The sequence below is a fragment of the Trifolium pratense genome, linkage group LG4 (assembly GCF_020283565.1).
Source record: "Trifolium pratense cultivar HEN17-A07 linkage group LG4, ARS_RC_1.1, whole genome shotgun sequence".
Classification (NCBI taxonomy): Eukaryota; Viridiplantae; Streptophyta; class Magnoliopsida; order Fabales; family Fabaceae; genus Trifolium; species Trifolium pratense.
The window spans coordinates 48,381,215-48,389,472 of record NC_060062.1 but is presented as its reverse complement, the minus strand read 5'-3'; the positions used below and the strand labels follow the sequence as shown (position 1 = coordinate 48,389,472).

At 31.8% G+C, this 8,258-nt stretch overlaps 1 long non-coding RNA gene and 1 pseudogene across 12 annotated transcripts; both read left to right on the top strand.

Moving 5' to 3' along the window:
* On the top strand, positions 1-2,709 carry LOC123920811. 12 transcript variants are annotated; one of them, XR_006813774.1, is made up of 6 exons: positions 1-266; positions 721-863; positions 1,074-1,120; positions 1,551-1,631; positions 1,799-1,899; positions 2,495-2,709. It is a non-coding gene; the product is annotated as an uncharacterized LOC123920811 (long non-coding RNA). The 12 variants fall into 12 exon arrangements; XR_006813773.1 differs by having other exon boundaries at positions 1,261-1,631; XR_006813767.1 differs by having other exon boundaries at positions 1,069-1,120.
* Positions 2,710-2,939: 230 nt separating this feature from the next.
* Positions 2,940-4,660, top strand: LOC123920810 (annotated as a pseudogene).
* Positions 4,661-8,258: the final 3,598 nt, after the last annotated feature.

Sequence of the window (8,258 nt, the reverse complement as noted above, 5' to 3'; positions counted from 1 at the left end):
GGCAACTCTTTTGTAAACCGTTGTGGTAGGATATATAAAATCCCAAAAGAACGCAGCTCGAAAACATAAAATCCCAAATTGATTCTTGTTCTCATATTGGTTCATCCCCAAATTGAATCTACTTCTCAAAATCGATTCCGGTCGAAAAGAAAACACAAACTAAACCCTAATTCGTTTCGTTGTGTTGATTGTGTTCACAAACTCAGAAAATTGATTCTTCTCCCTAAACTCATGAACCCTAATCCGTTCAGTTGATGTGCTTACAGGTTTGTCGTCAAGTTGATTACATCTGTGTCTGTGTTTTTTGCCTTTTGATATCATTAACTCCTCTTGCAGTAAAAACTGTTAACTAGTGAGTATGTGGCAAATTGCAAAATAATATGCAAGAGGTAATTTGAGTTTGTATCATTTTGTTTCATGCTATAATATCTATGAGAATTCTGCATAATTGGTACTGATTAAGATGCCTATACTGATTTGAGATGATTGATTCTATGATCATCTTTGTTAAAGAATCAAGTTTTGTTGAACTTCATAAGGGTACTTGTGTTTTTAATGTGTTCTCACTTTAATTTTTATGTTCAAATTTCAGATCCATTGAAGATTGCTATAGATACATATACAATTAACTCCTATTATATAGTATAAGCTCCTTTGTTTTTTATTTTCTTCATGTGTATTAATACATAAAAGGTTTGTTTTGACAATGAATAATAACAGGTTGGATTCATTGTGGATTTTATATCTCATGCTGCAATTGTGATTCGTCTTCAACAGTTGAAGGGACTCGCTGCCACGCTACACCACTATAGCGCGCTAACAACACAGACCTGACTGATTAATAGCATCATGGCAAAGACAAGGTCTAATAGTTTATAAAATCTTGACTTAATTTTTTCTTCTTTTTTTTCCTCTTGAAGATATTATGTTTCTTTCTTTCTTCCTCTTGAATATATTGTAGTGTTTATGTGGTTAAGATTTTTGTCAATTTTCAAGTTAAGGAAGAAACTTAGCACAACAACATTATTGTTTTTTATTTTAGTTTTCTTGTGATCCTGCTGTTTTAAGATCAGGCAAAGCTCATGTCTTAGTCTATGGAATGTAAGGAACAATAGTTGAGGTAAAGCTTTAACTTGTCTATATGGTACCTCAATTCTTACTTACAATATCCTTAATTAATTTGTTTTCTGCTTCTGCATTGTTTTACTTTTTTGTTTTGGTTTTTCACATCTTTTTTTTTGTTTATCCTTTTATGTTAAGAGAGTCTGAAAGTAAAGCTTTCACTCGAGCCGAAAGCTGAAAAATGCTTTACATGGAAAGGTCTAGAGTTAAGAGTAAAATAATCTGATGAACTTAAAGCTGCTTGTGAACAAAGAGTTTCTACTGCAGAAGTTGAAACTTTATGTATATTTCAAATTTGATTAATGACTCATTATATTATTCTATTCTATTGTATTTGATTAATAATTCAATGTATTATTTTATTGTACGTGCTAGTATCAATGAAGCTGGGACTAAGTTTGGCACTCATAAATTTGCCTTCATTGCAGTTGTTCTTGTTCATGCAAATTTCCCATTGCAATGAATGCTGCAGAAACAATTGACAAGTTTGGACTTCATTCACCCCACTGGTATGAAGATCTGATCTTTGTATTCGAATAGGTTCTCAATTTTGTAAATCTAGACTTAGCTCAAATAGTGTTACCTGATCTTAATTTAAAAAATTCATACTACATTATCACCGAGACTGGTCATGGCATATTGTTCCTAATATCTCGTGGTTCTGTATTTATTGAAGGTGAAAATAATCCCATGGTGGGTGTTGTCTTAACAAGTATGGCTCTTATGTAAAGGCGCAAAGGAATTGAGCAACCAACAAATTCGCTTGTGGTTCCAGAGGTTAGAATTCTCTGAATGTTGATTACTTTTTTAAATAACAGAATTTGTTAAAAATATGCAGCGATAGTTTGGTTATGAAATCTTGTATTGGCATATGTTCTGTAGCGTCCATAGATTTTATCTAGTATTGTCATATTAGTAATTCTTATTATTCTATACTATTCAAAAACTGTGCAAAACCAATTTCTATACTATTCAAAAAACTTATTGCGTTTTGTAAAAAACGACTTATTGTCTTGGTGTTTATGTATTCGTGTATTTGATCTTTGCTTACATATTGTAATCCTCCTGGTCGGTAACCCTCACTAGCTAGTTTGATGGAGCCATGATGGAAGAAACATATGGGAGGAAACAAAAAGCGGAGAGTGGTGAAGCTAGATAAAGAATCTAACAATAGAGTGAATCAATTTTATTGTACTGTCTCGTAGTTACATCTTCTAAATAATTTTAAATAAGGAAATATGAAGAGAAATTGGTCAAAGAGTTAGCCGAAATTTTTCCCAATTTCAAACCACGTCATTCACATATTTTCGTGAATCATACTCTCACATACTATTAAGCAATTTCCTTTAATTATAGTAATTTTATTTTGCAGATGGTGAATAATGATGATATCGATGAAGAAATGCAGGATTTTGAAGATAAAGAGAGATCTAGATGTTTAAGTTTTGTAATAGGATATACATTTTGAAGATGTTAGTTTGATTGCGAATGATTCACATTAAGATATATACATTAAAGATCCAATAACTCTTTGCTGATCAATGATATTCTGATATATTTGAATGAATGACAATCATTTTATTTTAATTTGTTGTGTAATTTTTTAATTTAGGATCATATTGAAATTAATAATTGAAAAGCATGTGAGGAATGAGGAGAAGTCAAAAGATTGTTTTCCAGTTTTTATTGTCAAAATATATTTTGACTACAAGATTGATCTAACGGGTTGAATTTGGAGAAGGAGAGAGAAGGAGAGAATCCGGATCCATCATCACAGCATGACACGTCTCCAGCTGGCTATCATAAGCAGAAAAATAAGTCACCTCCACCCTTTGGTTCCCAACTTCTCTCTGTCCAAAAATTCTCAACCACTTCCTTGATTCCTTCACCATTAAAGCTTTGTCCTTTTCCCTATGCTTTTCCATCAAACCACGGGAAACCATGTGCTCATGCCCCAGCCCCACACACTATACACTATACCATAGAGAAGATAGAAGATCCTCCTCCACTAGTATTCCCACAGATAAAATAATGGTGGCTATGGTATTGAGATCAAGATGTTGGTGGTAAGGTTGATGCAATTCATCGTGCCATATAGCAGTTCTGATAAATATATAAATGGGTGCTGTCGTACGAGTCCTCTCCACGGATACAATCAAGGCACCAAAATCAAGTGATCGTGAAAATAGATTTGACTCCATGGGATCTTCGGTTTCTACCTGCTTCAACCAATAAAAAGGGTCTTCTTTATCACCATCAGGCAGTGGCAAACCAAATCCAACGGTTGAGAGACTCTTTATCCTCTGCCCTTGCCTTTTTCCAACCTCTTGCTGGCTGTCTCAAAATAACGGAACACAGAGACAACATGGTCTCGTGTTCCGTAACATGCAGCAATGCAGGTGTGCTCTTTATCCATGCGATAGCAGAGAATACATGTGTTGCTGACATTCTAGGACCAACCTACGTTCCTCCAATTGTCGGTTCATTTTTTGCTTTCATCGGAGTTAGAAACTACGAAGGCACGTCAAAACCATTATTAGGAGTTCAAGTCACGGAGCTAGTTGACGGTGTCTTTATTGGTTGCACATTCAACCATGTTGTTGTTGATGGAAAGTCACTGTGGCATTTCATCAATTCATGGGCTGAAATTTCACGCAATGGTTGTCATCACCAAATAAGCAAACTCCCAACCCTCGAGCATTGGTTTCCAAACGATATTCAACGTCCCATACAATTTCCTTTCACTATGGAGCCGCAAAAGAATCACTTTGATGGCGAAAAACTCAGTTTATCAGAGAGGGTATTCCACTTCACAAAGGAGAAAATCATGCAACTGAAATTGAAAGTCAACGCAGAGACTTGTACAATCAAAATATCTTCCCTACAAGCGCTTTTAACTCACCTTTGGTGCTCTGTGATCCGTTGCAAACAAGTTGACCCTCAAGAAGAAGTCCATAACATATTCATGATAGGAGTTAGACCAAGATTTGTTCCACCATTGCCAGAAGATTATTTTGGAAACGCAATTATAGGTTGTATAGTTAAAATGAAAGCCGGAGAGTTGCTGGAGTTAGGTGGACTTTGTAAAGGCGCTTGCGAGATGAACAAGTTAATTGCTTCACATTCTGATGAAAAGTTGAAGAATCAATACGAGTCTTGGTTAAGAAATCCAACCTTTGTTAGGCAAGCTAGCACGACGGATACTAATTTGTTACTCATTAGCAGTTCTCCTTGGTTTGATGTTTATGGTAATGATTTTGGATGGGGAAAGCCTGTGGCAGTTCGTAGTTCATATAAAATAAATGGAATTGTTAGTGTCTTTGCTGGAATAGAAGAAGGCAGTATAGACCTTCAAGTGTGTCTTCCTTACAAGATTTTGGAGGCAATGGGAAATGACATTCAATTCATGGATGTTGTGTTCAACTAATGAATTAAGCGTCAAGTTTTGTAAAATTGATTTGGTACTTATTAGCTTTCACTCTTATAGTTACAAAATGCATGACCTACTAGAAATATGATATGAGTTGATTTGACTTGACTTCTTGTTTTGTTGGATTCGGCTTAGCTATCTACCACAAGAATAAATATCAAGACTTGAGATAATATGGTGATTGCTTGCCGTCAACGTTTTAAATAGCGGTCGCGGTCACGGTCGCGTCAAGGATTTTGCGATTTCGGCTGTTGCGTTATGAAATACGGTCGTCGCGGTGTGAATTAATCACAATATCGCACAAATCTTATTAAAATTATTTGTACTATGATATATGTATAACAACTTAAATATGAGATAAATGTAAAGTTTTGAACTTGGAAAGAGTTAAAAAGATATAAAACTTTATAATTTATGTTCATATTTGAATTAAAAATGTGATTTTTATGCATTTCTATCGGAAAAAATAGAAGTCTCTATCTATTAGCATTTTGTCGTGGTCGTATTGCGTTTCTTTGCGGCTGTATCGGTGTTTCGTCGCGGCTGTAACGACGTTTCGGTGTGATTTTTTTTCACCATATAAAAACGGTGAAAAACGATAACGGTAGGCGTCAATACCTTTTTATCGCGGCCTTTTTCGCGGTAACGGACCTTTATTTAAAACCTTACTTGCCGCAACTTTCAATGAGCAATCACCAGAAATTTGTTTCTATAGTCGACCAAAGTTTGATCTTTTTTTTTTTTTTTGTATACAAAGTTTGATCATTCTATTGGTCCAAAAAAAGTTTAATCTCTTTTCTAATATGATTAAACTATGTTTAGATTTTTTTTATACCATAAGTATCCAACCCATTGGCCTGATTTAAGGTTATCGAAGATGGTGATTTAAGGTCCATTTTGGCTTGAAATCACCCCTCCAAATTGTTTTTCTTTCTCATTATAATAAATACATGTGATTTTCACATATTTGTTTGTTTTGATTTTCCGGCTTCGTACGATATATTTTGTTGTCACATCTTTGTGTGGTGTATTTGTTTTTTCGTTTTTGTGCGATGTTCATTTGTTTCAGGTTGAAGGAGTAGTTCTGATCTAGTGCAGATCAAATCAATGTCAACTTTGGTGTTATTGATGCTACAGATCCGGAAGCATGAATATTTCAGACACTTCAATATAGTTATATTTGTAAGCATATGCAATTTGCCGTATTATGATATTAACATGGATGTTGTGAGTTTGTTCGCAGATTTATCCTTTTTATTTTTATGCTATTAGCATGAATAAACTGAATTCAAAGAAGTCAAAACATCAAAGCTTTTTTACACAATAAACCACACCTAATTCAAAAAAATGAAAAATATGTAAAACAAGGTTAAGGCTAAGCAAAATATGTATTTCATATAAATTAATGCAGTGCTAGACACAATTGTTAATTCAAAGTTGCAATCGTTGATTTAAACTTGTTCGATCTTTACTTTAAATCCAAAATAAAAAATTCCAAAATAAAAAGTAACAAAATTTTCAACAAATCTTAGCAAGAATTAACATCTTTCTAATCACTAATAGAAGCTTAATATGTTGGGAAAATTTGTTTAAATTAAATTCATAATCTGCATGTTAATTTTAATCAAAAATCATCGGTACTTTTGATGAAACTTCTTCTTCATTATCATTTTGATGTTGTATCTTGTCAAACGAGTCTTCAACTATTTCTCCCTTTTCACCTTCCATCAGCAATTTCAATGAGTCTTCCGCTCTTTCTTCCTTTTGAACATTCATGAAGTCTTTTATTTTTTTCTCTCAAATCTGTCCTTTTACTTTGCACTTGAAATTTTTAACGATTACTACTCATTGTATTTATAGAATTTTAACTCTTCATGGAACCATTATTAATTATATCATATGTAACAAAATTTTAATTAGTAGATAATTCATAATCAAGTACTAAATCATCCTAATCAAATTTTAAAATTCAATAAAAAAAAATTATATTGAAAATTCATAAAAGTTAAATGAAATATTTATAACAATGGATATAACAGTTTTTTCCAATAAACAAAATCGAGTACCGAATTCCTATAAATATTTAAAGCTTAAAATTCATATTGAAACATGACTAAAATGGCATAAAAAAGTTAAAGGACTAAATTTTTACGTAAAATTAAGTTAAGGGATTATAAAATAAATTTACAACCGTCCAATGTTCCATTAAAGGTTACTTATTATTTCATTTTTTATATAACTTTTTTATAAATATAAGAAAATGTATTTATAAGTAAATATAAAAAAAATTCTTAAAGTGTTTGTTAAAAGTTACTTATTATATCACATTTTATAAAAAAATTGATTTGTAAAGAAACTTTTAAGATAATAAAAAACACTACTTCAACATAAAGAACATTTTTTTATATACATATGAGATGTCACATAACATAAAGAAAGATATATAATTATAAAAAAATGGAATTCTTAAAGTGTTTAATTTGTTAAAGGTTACTTATCGTATCATTTTTTATAGGGGTGTATTTGGGCCGGATTGAGTTGAATTTGACTAAAACTAAAATTCGAACCACATAGGATACTCCGGATTGGGTCGAGGAAAATAACCACCCATTTTAACATTGGGCCGGGTTGGATAAATCCACTAATTTCCGGGTTGAATTGGGTTGGGTAGTGAGTTGCCCAAATTATTTTTCTATTTTTTTATATTAAATATTTAAATGTCGAATCATTATATTTTTTAATAAAAATAACTCAATCATTGTATTTTCTTGAAAAATAGTGTAAATTTTTTCACTATAAAAAATAATCACCTATTTTTCATTTAAACCCACTAATTTACGGGTTAGATAGTTTGCTACCCAAATATTTTTTTTTTGCTTTTTTTAATATCAAATGGCTAAACGGTGAATTATAATATATGTTTATGAAAATTATTCTAGCTTTTCATTTTATTTTTTAAATAGTGCGATAAATTATCATATTTGTTTATAAAAATTATTCAATCTTTCTATTTTCTTAAAAAATAGTATAACTTATTTTCAATATAAAAATATTTAATGATCAAATTGGAAAATCTTTAGTATTTTTGTAAAAAATATTTAGAAAAACATAGCACTAGTGGGTAAGTGAGTTTTTTGGGTTGGGTCCGGTTTTATCCGGAATCCGACATTTTTTTATGGGTTTTTCATTTTTGAAATCCGTATCCACCCACATGCCCGACCCAACTCACTTTTTTGGGTTGGATTCGGTGGGTTTGACCGGATCAACCGGAGATCCATGTACACCCCTAATTTTTTATATAAAAAATTGATTTGAAAAGAAACTTTAAGAAAGAAAAAAAAACTCCAAACATTAAAAAGTTTATCTTTTTTATGCATCATATATCACATAAGAGAAAGAAGGAAATATATTATCAAAATGTGATTTTCACATGAGGATATTAAAGTGTAACCTCTCACCATTCAAATTCATTATATTTACCCTTTCATGTATTTCTCTCTTATTTTGAATGAGTCTCTCACATGTGGAAATTATACGTGAAAGGAACCATTTCCAGGAAAGATTATTGTTTTGTAAATACACTACATGTGATAATGTGGTAAAAAAAAAACTAACAATTGCATGCATTTGTATGAAAATCATTAGAAGATTGTTTTCATTTTCATATACATCAGATAACATGTACCTATAATGACTCTTTTGGGTC